Below are 13,916 nucleotides of genomic sequence, written 5' to 3'. Positions count from 1 at the left end.
AGATGCATTTCGACGGCTCCAAGATGCGCACCGGCTTGGGAGCCGGCGTCATCCTCACCTCTCCCAAAGGCAACAAGCTCAAATACGCGCTGCAAATCCACTTTGCCGCCTCCAACAACATCGCCGAGTACGAGGCGCTCATTCACGGGCTCCGGCTTGCCAAAGAACTTGGCATCCGCCGGATCTTGTGTTATGGCGACTCGGACTTAGTGGTCCAGCAGTCATCTGGCGACTGGGACGCGAAAGATGCAAACATGGCGAGTTACCGTTTCCTCGTGCAGCAACTCAGCGGGTATTTCGAAGGGTGCGAGTTCCTCCATGTGCCAAGAAACGACAACGGCCAAGCAGACGCCTTGGCACGAATCGGCTCTACCCGCCAAGCAATACCATCCGGCGTCGCCCTTCAACGCCTCCTCAAGCCGTGTGTCAAGCCTTCACCAGAATCAGACTCCATTTTTGTGCCGACTCCTCCCGAAGACGTCGGAACCGACTCCAGAGCCCCGGCAGTCGGTACGGGGATTTCGGCAGATGGCTCCAAATCCGCCACAGTCGAACCCGGCCCGGGGACTGCGGCAGCGGACTCGAAGACTCCAGAACTCGACCCAAGGGCCGCGCCAGCCGGCCTGGGGACTTCATTAACCCAGCAAGCGGTTGTTGACTCCAACCCGCCGCCTCCCAGCCCAACCGCCCTCGTCCAAGTCGCAGTTCTGGCAGTCGAAGAAGTAGCAGCACCCTCATGGGCCCAGCCCATCCTCAAATTCCTGGTGAGCAAAGAGTTGCCAACTGATGAGACCTCAGCTCGGCAAGTACAACACCGGGCGGTAGCCTACACCATAGTCAACAGAGAGCTGGTCAGGCGGAGCGTCACTGGTGTCTACCAGCGCTGCGTAGAGCCAGAGCAAGGCCAAGCAATTCTCAAAGACATCCATCAAGGCGAGTGCGGCCACCATGCGGCTTCAAGAGCACTCATCGCAAAAGCCTTTCGACACGGCTTCTTCTGGCCGACTGCCCTAGAAGAGGCCAAGCAGTTGGTCCAAAAATGCAAAGGGTGCCAAAAGTTCAGCTCCAAGCCGCACCAGCCTGCTTCTGCACTCAAGACCATCCCCATTGCCTGGCCTTTCGCAGTTTGGGGTCTAGACATGGTGGGACCATTCAAGACAGCACGAGGTGGCTTAACTCACTTACTTGTCGTAGTGGACAAGTTCACCAAGTGGATAGAAGCGAAGCCAATCAAGAAGCTGAACGGCCCCACTGCCGTGACTTTCATCGCCGATATCACAATTCGGTACGGCATACCACACAACATCATCACCGACAACGGCACAAATTTTGCCAAAGGCGCCTTGGCCCGTTTTTGCGCAACACAGGGCATCCGACTAGACCTAGCATCCGTCGCCCATCCACAGTCAAACGGCCAGGTGGAGCGAGCAAATGGCCTCATCCTGTTCGGCATCAAACCCCGGCTGATCGAGCCTCTAGAGCGCTCGGCTGGCTGCTGGCTCGACGAGCTACCAGCCGTCCTTTGGAGTCTGCGCACGACTCCAAACAAGTCAACTGGCTTCACGCCTTTCTTCCTCGTCTACGGTGCCGAAGCCGTCATCCCAACGGACATAGAGTTTGACTCCCCACGAGTCACCATGTACACCGAGGAGGAAGCAGAAGAAGCACGACAAGACGGCGTCGATCTGCTGGAAGAGGGCCGGCTGTTGGCACTCAGCCGGTCCAGCATCTACCAGCAGAGCCTGCGCCGATACCACAACAGGAAGGTCAGGCCAAGATCTTTCCAAGAAGGCGACCTTGTGCTCCGGCTGATCCAGCGAACAGCTGGCCAGCACAAGCTGTCGGCGCCTTGGGAAGGCCCTTTCATCATCAGCGAAGTACTGGGCAACGACTCCTACTACCTGATTGACGCTCAGAAGCCCCGAGAACGCAAGAGGGACGACTCCGGCAAGGAGACAGAGCGGCCATGGAATGCAAATCTCCTCCGAAGATTTTACAGTTGATGCAGTATGTACCACGCTACCTTTTGTATTAAAGTACCAAGACTTCGGGGCCCCCGAGATGAGCTCGGGGACTGCCCTCTTTTGTCTGTATGATAAAAATTATGCCTGCAAGTATGTTACTCCTTTTTATGCCGTTTGGCACCGGGCTCGACAAGTCGGCCCGGGGACTTGCCGCCTTGCACTATGAAATGCTTCCTGCAGTCGGACAAGTAATGTGTAAACGCCTAAACCGTCTCCTGTCAGAAGCCGCAGCTCGCAGAGCGACTGTACGGTGGGCAGAAGTAAGGTAGAATGGGCATTCGCATGAAAAATGGCTAAGGACTCAAAGCATAAAACATAGCTCAAGACGGCTTCCAGCCTTTTTGCAAACCGACTCTCGAGTAGTCGGATTGCCGCCTCCTATTCAACTTGCTCAAAAACTCTTAAAAACGGCTAAGTACTTGCTTTCCCAAAGTAGCCAAGCATTTGATCCAGCGGCAGTCCACAGAGCGGCTGTCCGATTGGCAAGGCAGGCAACTAAGAGAAAGCAGCAAAGGAAAAAAAGCTAAAAGAGCAATGAGCAAGAAAAGATAGAACTCGGATAAATATATTTACATAGCATAGGCCCTTGGCCGAATCTTCGAGCAGAAGTTCAAAATACACCCCGCGGGTGGAATTGTGCGAATTAACAAGTTCTTCAAAGACTACTGAAGCAGATAAAATAAAGGTAAAGCGGCAGCTTAGGAAGCAGCTGACGGATTCGGAGGGTCGGACGACGCGGCAGCGTCAGGCGTCGGGGTGGCCGGCTGGCTAGTTTCGGTTTGATCGCCTCCGGCGGCAGTCGGGTCGGTCGCACGTGGCTCGTTGCTGGAGGCGCGGTCGAGCTGAGGCTGGCCGTCTGCTCCGTCTTCTGGTGCCTCCGTCTCGCCTCCGTCCTCCGCCTCGCCCTCCTCCTCGACGCTGGAGCCAATCACCTCCGCCGAGTCCTCGCCGTAGTCCGGGTTCATCCCAAACCACTCCGGCGGTACCTCCTCGCCGTCTTCAGATCGCTCGGGGACGAAGATGCTGGTGTCGGTGTACTCGGCGATCGCTGCAGCACGCTTGACGAGGGTGTCTTCCGCAGCTGCCAGCTCTGGCTGGGCCTCCGACCGAAGCGTGGCCAGCCGGTCTAGATCCAGCCCTGGATACCACGCCTTGACGAACTCCAAGGCCCGGCGCGCTCCAGCTCGGGACGAAGAACCCTTCTAGGCCTCAAGACGACCAGCCGCGACCTCTAGCCAGTCGGCCGTCAGGCTGGGGGTGCGCGGAGCCTGCATGTCCGGCCACAGGGCGGCAATCGCCTGGGCACCGTGTAACACCCCGCGTCCGATGTGCCAGGTGTCCTCCAGTTTTTCGCTATTGTTGCCTTGTCATTGCCTGCATGTCTTGCATTGCATATCATGTCATCATGTGCATTTCATTTGCATACGTTTTCGTCTCATGCATCCGAGCATTTTCCCCGTTGTCCGTTTTGCTTTCCGGCGCTCCGTTCTCCTCCGGTGGTCATTTCTACCTTTCTTTCGTGTGTGGGGATTAAAAATTTCCGTATTGGACCGAGACTTGTCATGCGGCCTTGGTTTACTACCGGTAGACCGCCTGTCAAGTTTCGTACCGTTTGGACTTCGTTTGATGCTCCAACGGTTAACCGAGGGACCTAGAAGGCCTCGTGTGTGTTGCAGCTCAACACCCTTCCAAAATGGCCCAAAACCCACCTAAACCTGCTCCATCATCTCGGTCATTCGATCATGATCGCGTGGCCGAAAACCGCACCTCATTTGGACTCTCCTAGCTCCCTCTACCTATAAAAGAGCACCCCTCCCCGAAATTTCGGATCATTTCGCGGATGAACCCTAGATCCACTCCTCCCCGCGCCGCCGGACATGTCCGCCCGGCGGCCGGACACGTCCAACCGCCCACCGCAGCGAATCGCGTCGCGCCACCTGTCCTCCGCCGCCGTCCTCGCGCCGCCGGCCCGCGGAGCCCAGATCGGGCCCGCGCGAGCCCACACCGTCGCCGTCGCCCGCCCATTTCGACCCGCCGCCTCCTCGCCGGACTTGTGCCGCCTGCTCGCCGGGGCAACTCGCCACCGCGCCCCTTCGTGCTCGCCGCCACCGGCAGCCTCCCACCGGAGCCGCGGCCCGCCGCCACCGCCTCCCGCGGAGGAGCCCGCAACCACCGCCGCCCGGCTCCCATGCCTGCGCCGCCTCCCTCTCGCGGGCGAGCCCCTTCGCCGCCTCGGGCGCCATCGCCGGCGCGGCCATCCGCCGCCCCGACTGCACTACTCCGGCGCCGCCCGGCCTCGCCACGGCCTCCTGCAACCTCCTCGTCGCCGGCGTCCTCTCCGGCCACCGGATCCGGCCCTCCTCCGGCCTCCTCCTCGTCTCCGGCCTCCTTCTTCGTCTCCGGCGCAACTCCGGCCAACTCCGGCGAGATTTCGTCGGGATGAATCAGATCCACCCATCCCTCCAACCAAACGGCTCCTTCCCAATGTCCCGGATATCTCCGTCCCGCGTTGACTTTCGCGGAGGTATAATTTCACTAAGTCCCCGAAATTCCCAGATTCATATGCCCATGTTCATCATGTCGTAACTTTGCATCCGTAGCTCCGATTCATGCATATAGCATATCAAAATGTTTGTCTCAGAGAGCTCATCATTTCATCTCATTGCATCATTTTCATTTGAGTTCATCTGGATGCCCGAAATGCTGTTAGAAGAGTGCTATTTAAGATAATTGTCAGATCTGCTGCTCCAATTAGATATTTGTCATTTTTGCCATGATTATTGTGTGCATGATATGCCCATGAGCTCTACATGAGTTTTGTTATATGCTTTGTCATCTTTCTAGAGGTGCTATCCATGTATTTTTGTGATATGTGTGGTGACTAGCACAAGCTTGCAAAGTGGTGCATTCGTTAATGCTGATTTCAGGGACTTAGAGATTCCACTAAGCCCTTGATCTGTTTATTTCAATATGCCATTTGTTCATGTTGTTTCCTAGTGATCCGTGCCTCTTTTGAGGATGATCAGTAAGGATGTTTTGTTAATCTTGTAGTGATCTATTCATCCATGTTTTTGTTTGCAATTATGGAGCACCCTAGATTGAGTCAATCGAGCTCTACTTTTGTTATTTTGTGAATCTGGGCAGATTGTCTACTTGTTAGCGATTTTGCCGAGGATGTTGTAGTTGATCCGTGCATTCTATGTTGTTGTTCTTGCCATGTATAACTTTTATAATGTGTATTCTTGATGGGTGTATGCTTAGATTGTCATGACTTGCTCTGTAGTGAGTGCATCGAGCTCGTAAACATGCCTACTTGATATCTGATTTGCATGCTCCAGTTTTTCACTAAGTCTGAGAGTCTGATTATGTTTTTGCCATGTTCACATGCTTGCAATTGTATTTTCTGATCCCTTTTGGCTAAAGGTCACTAAGGGACTTTTGTTAAGCTCTTTGAGTAGCTCCATGCCATGCTTTACTTTGCCATGTTCAGGTCCTGTAGCATATAGTTTTAATGCTCCAAAGAGTGCTATCTGATCTGAAATTCCAGGCTTGTGTTAATTTCACTAAGTCTGAAACCTGTTTACCAATTGCACTTTTGTCATGCTTGTTTGAACCTGTTAATGGATAAATTAGCCGTAGCTCAGTGTTCATCTTTTGTTAAGCATCATGAGTGGATCCCTTCCATGTATTTTGTTGCCATGTTTGGGTGCTCTAGCATGTTTAACTTGTTGCATTTAGATGACTACGTGCTGTTTATCGCAGACCGTTGTCATATTCGAATAGCTTGCCATTTCCAAACCGTAACTCCGATTCCGGTGATCTTTATATCGTTTTCAAGAGGAATCACCTCACCTTTCCAGTGGCACACTTGGATTTCCAAGTTGAGGCCAGGTTCATTCATTCCTTGTCAAATCATGCATATGCATCGCATACCGCATCCCGCATATCATACCATGTTCTTGTGTTGGTTGTTTACTATGTTGTGTGCTTCCTTTCCGGTGTTTGCTTCTTCGGGTTGGTTCCGGTAATGTCGCGTTGGTGAGGACCCGTTCGACTACGTCTGTTTGTCTTCTTCATGGACTCGTTCTTCTTCCTTGCGGGATTTCAGGCAAGATGATCATACCCTCGAAATCACTTCTATCTTTGCTTGCTAGTTGCTCGCTCTTTTGCTATGCCTATGCTGCGATACCTACCACTTGCTTCTCATGCCTCCTATGTTGTTGAACCAAGCCTCTAACCCACCTTGTCCTAGCAAACCGTTGATTGGCTATGTTACCGCTTTGCTCAGCCCCTCTTATAGCGTTGTTAGTTGCAGGTGAAGATTGAAGTTTGTTCCTTGTTGGAACATGGAGATGTTGTTCCTTGTTGGAACATGTTTACTTGTTGGGATATCACCATATCTCTTATTTAATTAATGCACCTATATACTTGGTAAAGGGTGGAAGGCTCGGCCTTATGCCTGGTGTTTTGTTCCACTCTTGCCGCCCTAGTTTCCGTCATATCGGTGTTATGTTCCCGGATTTTGCGTTCCTTACGCGGTTGGGTTATAATGGGAACCCCTTGACAGTTCGCTTTGAATAAAACTCCTCCAGCAAGGCCCAACCTTGGTTTTACCATTCGCCACCTAGCCTCTTTTTCCCTTGGGTTAGGCCAGCCCAAGGGTCATCTTTATTTTAACCCCCCCGGGCCAGTGCTTGTCTAAGTGTTGGTCCGAAATGGGCAGCCTGCGGGGCCACCTCGGGGAAACTTGAGGGCTGGTTTTACTCGTAGCTTGACATATCCGGTGTTGCCCTGAGAACGAGATATGTGCAGCTCCCATCAGGATGTCGGCACATCGGGCGGCTTTGCTGGATTTGTTTTACCATTGGCGAGGATGTCTTGAAGAACCGGGATACCGAGTCTGATCGGAATGTCTCGGGAGGAGGTCTATTCCTTCATTGACCGTGAGAGCTTGTCATGGGCTAAGTTGGGACACCCCTGCAGGGATTTGAACTTTCGAAAGCCGTGCCCGCGGTTATGGGCAGATGGGAATTTGTTAATGTCCGGTTGTAGATAACTTGAACCTTAACTCAATTAAAATGCATCAACCGCGTGTGTAACCATGATGGTCTCTTTCCGGCGGAGTCCGGGAAGTGAACACGGTGTTGGAGTTATGCTTGACGTAGGTTGTTCTAGGATCACTTCTTGATCATACTTTTATCGACCGTGCTTTGCCTTCTCTTCTCGCTCTCTTTTGCGTATGTTTAGCCACCATATATGCTAGTCGCTTGCTGCAGCTCCACCTCATACCTTTACCCTACCCATAAGCTTAAATAGTCTTGATCGCGAGGGTGCGAGATTGCTGAGTCCCTGTGGCTCACAGATACTTCCAAAACCAGCTTGCAGGTGCCGAGGAGTCCGTGCAGATGACGCAACCAAGCTCAGGAGGAGCTCGATGAAGATCTTGTCCTTTATGTTGTTTCGTTCTAGTTGATCAGTAGTGGAGGCCAGTTGGGGACGATCGGGGACCATGTCGCATTTGGGGTTCTTCTTTTATTTTAGTTCCGTAGTCGGACCTTGATTGTATCTGGATGATGTAATGCTTTAGTCATGTAATTGTGTGAAGTGGCGATTGTAAGCCAACTATGTATCTATTTTCCCTTATTGTATTACATGGGTTGTTTGCGAAGATTACCTCACTTGCGACATTGCTTTCAATGCGGTTATGCCTCTAAGTCATGCTTCGACACGTGGGAGATATAGCCGCATCGAGGGCATTATACACCGACACGCTGAAGCCGGCGCAGCATCCGGTGAGTCGGCCGAAGGCGAGCCTCGATGCTCAGGATGTTCTCGTCAAGGGTTCGGGGGGCGTCGGCGGCGATCTCTGCGCCCTCCGCCCTCCGACCTTCACGATCAGCCTCGATGGCTTGGATGGCAGCCTGCGAGTGCCCAGGAAAGAAGTCTGCCAAGATGGAAGAAACGAAGAAGCAAGTCAAAAACCAGGAGTCGGCACGACTTATAATCGGCAGCTCGAAGAAAGAAAGTAAAGAAACTCACCATCAACGATGTCTTCAATCTCATGGAAGCCGGAGGCCAGCATCGCCTCCTTGTCAGACCAGGAGGAGCGCTCGCTCGCGAACTCGGCCAGGAGGGCGGTCTCCGTCTCTTCCGCCTCCCTCCGCGTCTTCACAAGCAGCTCCTTCTGCTCTGCCAATTGAGTGGCCAGCAGATCGCGCTCCGTGGTGAGCTTGCTGCACTCCTCCCCTTTGGCGCGCAATGCGGAGTTGGCTTCGCTCAGCTGCTGTTGAAGAGCAGCATTGGGTCCTGAAAAGAAGAAAGAAAGAAGGCGTTAAGTCATCAATAAAGAAGATCGCCAGGGAGATCCGGCCCGACTGCTCAGCAGTCGGCCCGAATCTCGGGGACTACAGCCGGCGGGTGCGCCAGCGCACCCCCGCAAAGAAGGAAAAGGACTTACTCCGGCTCTCCGACAAATCGGCGGTCCGCTTGCCCAGCTCTTCAATGTTACGGTTGAAGGCAGTGACACAGAGGTTGTGGTAATCCCGTGTCAAGCATTTCAGACAAAAAATTAATACCCAGAGTTCATCAATTGGAGTTCCGGGCCGCCTGCTCAGCAGCCAGCCCGAAACTTGGGGACTACACCCAGTGGATGCGCTGGCGCGCCCCCACAGAGAGGAATAAGGAAACAAGGACCAAAGGAAAAAACATACCCGGACGGCTGCCCGCGACGCCAGGTACGCCTTGGTGCAATTCTGGAGAGCGTCGCCCTCGGCACGAAGCTTCGCCTGGATGTCCAGAAGCGCCTGGTTTAGCGGCCCTGTGCCGCCTCCTCGCACCCACCCAATGGGCGCGGCGCTCGTCGCTTCAGCGTCTGGGATCGCCGAGCTGGCGGTGTTGGCCTCCAGGGGCGGGGTGCCGAAGTCGCCTTCTCCAGACGGCGGCGCGTCGGCGAGCCGACTTGGAGGAGCAACCTCGCCACGGCCTCGTCTTCGGTCGGCGGTACCGGAGGGTCCGCTGGCTGCTTGCCTTGCGCTCCCTCAGACGGCGGCGGAACGATCACGTCCGGCGTAGAAGGGTCGCCGCCTTCCCTCTCCACGGCGGGGTTCTCGCCGCCGGCTTGCCCAGTCTGCCCCGTGAACTCCGGAGGCAGCGGCGCAGAGTTCAACGGGGTGATGAACACCGCCGATTGGCGGCGTGCGGCCTCCTCAGCCTGCCGCTTCGTCACGGCGGCGGCTTTGGCCTCCGCCAATTTTTTCTTGGCGGAGGCCTCCGCCCTATCGGCCTCCGCCTTCTCCAGGTGAACGGCCTCTTCTTCATTGCGCTTCTCCTGCGCATTCCGCTCTGTCGCCTCCCGGAGGTCAGCAGCGGGGTCAATCCGCCGAGTGGTGGCGGACGTCTCCGCTGACCCCATGATGGAGGCGGCGGTGACCCTCTCAAGAGTGAGGGGAGCCCTGAAGCAAGGGGAGCAAGCAAAGACTCAGACAAAGCCACAAAGAAGAATAAAGCATTAAGACAGAATACTCACGCAGAGACCAATGGCGGCTTCTTCACTTCCTTACGGAAGCGGATGGCCTTCGCAGCTGCCTCGTCCCGCCGGGTCGCCGCAGCCAAACCCTTGGGCTTCTTTGGCCGACTGCCGAACAAGGTCGGCATGGCCCTGCGCTTCTTCCCGCCGCCTGGAGCACACGGGGTGGCAGAAGAGCCCGCGCTAGGATGGCTGGCTCCTGGCCGATGGCGGGGGGCGACTTCTCCCTCGGCGTCATTGTCAGGCCAGTCGGCGAAAGTGGCCGAAGGCCTGAAGTCGCCTGCTGCTCCTCCTCCTCCCTCGGCGTCGTCCTCCAGAGCCGCCGCCCCCAGATCGGGGTCGTCGACGTCGCTCTCCGCCCGGTCGGCGAGGAACTCGCGGGCCGGCCCTGAGGTGCTGGCTGGCGGGTGGAGGAGGGGATTCTGACCAAAGCCGACTGGTCAAAACAAACTCGGCAAGAAAAAAGACAATCCAAAGAAAGAAAGGAAAGGTAACTCACCACAGGCGGGGGGTTGGCGCGGGAGTATGGCTCCTTGCCGAACCGCCAATCCTCTAGGAGCTTGCTGTCCGAGAGGTAGTTCACCATGAAGGCCACCTCCTCGTGAGGCATGTCCTTGGTGCACATCCGACTCGGGTCGTGGTGCCCACTCCTTTGGCATATCATATGGGGGCGGCCTTAGAGCGGGAGAACTCGGCACGCCACGAAGGCGGCCAGCAGGTCTGGACTAGTCAAGCCCTCCGACTGCGTCAGCACTCGGAGTCGCGCGATGGCGCCGGCTCCCGCGGGCGTCAGCGACTTGGCCCGGTACGACCAGTTGGGCAGTCTCCCAGCCGGCGGGCTGGCTTTGAAAGCCGGCAGGTTGACCCAGTCGCCCCTCGCGGAGACGCTCTTGACGTAGAAGTACGATCTCTGCCACATCTTCACCGACTTTATCAGCGAGATGGAGGGGAAGGGGTTGTCGGCCCCCGACCTTCGCACGGCGATGAAAGCGCCGCATTGAGCCGACACGCCTGCAGTCTGGGTGCCGAGCTTGGAGAAGAAGAACTCCCCCCCAGAGCTCGAGGGTGGGGAGGACTCCGAGGAAGCCTTCGCACAAGGCCACGAAGGCGGACAGCAGCACCACTGTGTTGGGGGTGAGGTGGTGCGGCTGGAGGCCGTAGAACTCCAGGAAGGATCGGAAGAAACTGCTCGCTGGCAGCCCCAGCCCGCGCAAGCAGTGCGAGCGGAAGATGACCCGCTCACCCTCCTGCAGCGCGAGGAAAATCTCCCCCTTCGGTGCAAGACGCACCCGCACGTGATCCTCGCCAGGGAGCCGACGAGTCCGGTAGAGGAACTCGACGTGGTCGTCGTGAACTTCGGAGCCGTCCCAGGTGCCGGAGCGCACCGGGGGAGGCACGGCGGCAGAGGAAGAGCTCATCGCGAGCTGATCGACCGCGGCGTTCGTCGGAGCTTGGGCGCGCGGCGGAGCGAAGAAGAAGAAGAAGAAGGAGGAGAGCGAGGAGCAGTGAGAAGGAAGAGAGCGAGGAGTGGTGGGAAGGAGGAGCGCGCGTGCCCCCCTCTTTCCCCTACTTATAGCCTCGTGGGCTGCGAAGCCGAGGGGGCGGTTGTGGGATTTACTGCACCCACGGCCCCACGACCCCCACGTTCCACGACAAAGTTACTGCGCGCAGTAAATCCACGAGAATCCCAACCGTCCGCCGGGGCCGCGGCGGATCCGCTCTGGCGCCGAGGCGTGGTAGTGGTGGGCCCCGCCTATGGGCCTGTCCCATCGCACGCGTAGGTTGGCAGAATGGCCCAGCCACGTGTCATCGCATGACAGGACTAGAACGGGCGGCGGCCTGGAGGCTTAGCTAGCACGCTACATGGATCCCGCCGCGACGTTCGAAATATTGTGCGAGTCGGAATTGAGCGAGTCCGAGTTGAGCGAGTCCGACTCCTTCTAGTCGGCCCGGTAGAAGTCCATCCAAGACCATGTGTTGAGCACCCGAAAGGAGAAACTGCTGAGGCTTCTCGGCCGATCGTCCGCGGCGCCTCATCAGCTTCGGGGACTACTGTCGGAGTAATGGGCCACGGGTAGGCCAACCCGAGCCCCAGAACCTTTCAAGACATCGGGGCAGGCTGCGCCCCTCAAGGCCCCAGGACGAAGAGCCGCCTTCAAGAAGTCAATGGCAAGACGGCCGACTGACCACTCGCGGCCGAGTCCCAGGGACGACCGCAGGGTAAGCCGACTCCTGACTGGCGACTTCCGGAGAAGCCGGCTTTGGGGAGTCGGCCTGTGACTCCAACAAACCCCGTGACCTCATCAAGGGGGACGGGGCGGGAGAGTGGCTACAGTGAAGCCCACTCCCGCCCCTTACCAAGGGCGGGCATGGCCACATCACGCCGTACCCAGGAAGATCTCCGTGCGGCGTGGCACTGTTGCCATGCCGGCCCTGACATCAGCACCGCCGGACTGAATCCTGCACCCACGACGGCTTGTCTGTACGGCTCAAAGGCAGCGGGTCCCACCAGTCGGTGAGACCCCCGGAGACGGCAAGAGGACCACCAGTCGGATCCGTCGGGAGTCGGCCCGGGGGAGTCGGCCGAGCCCTCCCCCGGGCCCACGCACCATTAATCAAGATGTGATGGAGAGTGGCAATAGTGATCGCCCACCAGGCGGCGGGGCTGTTGCCACGACCCCATGATCAAGCCCGCGTCATCAGAAGCACGACACAGTAATCAGCAGCCGGCAAGACCTGCCCGCGGCGGACGCGGCCTGTCGGCTCCGTACCAGGCCAGTCGGCGGGGCCCGCCAGTCGGTGGCCCCAGCGGTCGGCGGGGAAGACGGAGGCCAGAGGCGCTGACGGCTGGGCCCGCGTCCCGCCGGATTACCATTGTACCCTTGGGGGTAGGCCTATATAAACCCCCAGGGCACCCATGCAAAGGGTTGGAACCCATTAGCTCTAGGCCAGATCATATAGAAGGGAGAGAGCTAGCCTTGCCCTCTTCTACCTCCAAGAAACAGCTCAAGGAGCAACCGTGTAAACACTTTGCCATAGTGATCATGCGGAGACCCCGTAGAGCAGCAGTAGGGGTATTATCTCCCCGGAGAGCCCTGAAGCTGGGTAAGATTCGCCGGCGTGCATGCCTTCGCCTCATCCCGTTTCCAGGCACCGGCGACGTTCTACTCGCCCCTACCATGATAAGCCATCCTTTGGCATATGTCGCACCAAACCCCCGACAGCCCATCTCGGCGATACGCGCAGCGTCGCCCGAGGCGAGCTCTAATTTTAGTCCCACCTCGCCTACCGAAGCTCGCCCGCACTGGCTTAAATAGCACGCACCGCCCTACCCGTCGTACTCCTTCTAAAAACACTGCCTCGCCTACTCTCTCTTCACCGCCTAGTTGGGCCTGTGGGCCTTGCGGGGCCGAAAAGCGTTCCCTTTTGCCGTCGCTTGATCGGGATCGGGATCGGCCTAGTACGCCCTGCCCGGCTCCGGGCCGGTGATCTTCTTTTTAATTTCTTTTGATTCTCTTTTGCTAATATTATATTTTTTATTTTTTATTTTTTTATTTGCTTTTCTAATTTTCTAATTTTATTTCTTATATAATCAATCTTTTATGTTTTTAACTTTTTTTGCATTTCAACTTTACAATTATTATTTAAAATAAGACATTTTTAAATAACAGTCAAACTATTTGAACAATTTTTTAACAACATTCATTCAAGCAATCGATATTTCATTCTAGTTTTTGGAAATATTTTACATAACCAGAAATTAAACTTAACAAAACGACATTACGAAAATAATTAAACATAACTAAACGACATTTCGAAACTAAACTAAACTACTCGTCTTCGACGCCGCCGAAGTCTGCCTCATCGTAGAGCCCGTCGCCATCGTCGTTGTCGTTGTTGCTGCTGCTGTCGTCGAGGGGCGCCACGGGCGCCACGGGCGCAGCCGGCGCAGCCATCAAGTCCGCCACCGCGGCGTGGTAGCCGTGGAAGTCCGGCGGGTCCTCCGGGTGGACAGCGACCGGGGCGAGCTGCATGTACTCTGGACCTGAGGGGGCGGCTGCGGCACGCTCTCCGACTCCCAGACCGCCGTCAGGTAACCCGGCATGTCGTCCGGGTCGTCGGCCTCCGCCGCCAGCCGCCTGTACTCCGCTAGCAACGCCGACTTTGGCTGCTGCTCTGGCTCGGGCGGAGGGGCGCGGCTGGACCCGGCGCCGTTCCTCGCCATGGTGCGGCGATCGCGGTCGCCGAAGTCGACGCAGGCGCGGGTGGAGCGCGCCTCGCCGCGGTGGAAGAGAGTGTAGTCATAGCTCGTCGGGGCGAGCACGGCACCGGCGGCCGCCTGCGTGCGGTACGGTGCGACGACCTCC

The 13,916-nt window shown here is 56.6% G+C and overlaps 1 pseudogene; it reads right to left on the bottom strand.

The window, feature by feature from the left end:
• Positions 1–2,722: 2,722 nt before the first annotated feature.
• LOC147984275 (uncharacterized) lies at positions 2,723–3,298 on the bottom strand (annotated as a pseudogene).
• Between the last annotated feature and the right edge of the window lie 10,618 nt (positions 3,299–13,916).

This window comes from Triticum urartu, chromosome 2A (genome assembly GCF_056163025.1).
Source record: "Triticum urartu cultivar PI428250 chromosome 2A, HENAU_Tu73, whole genome shotgun sequence".
Lineage (NCBI taxonomy): Eukaryota > Viridiplantae > Streptophyta > Magnoliopsida > Poales > Poaceae > Triticum > Triticum urartu.
This window is presented reverse-complemented; position numbering and strand designations above follow the sequence as displayed.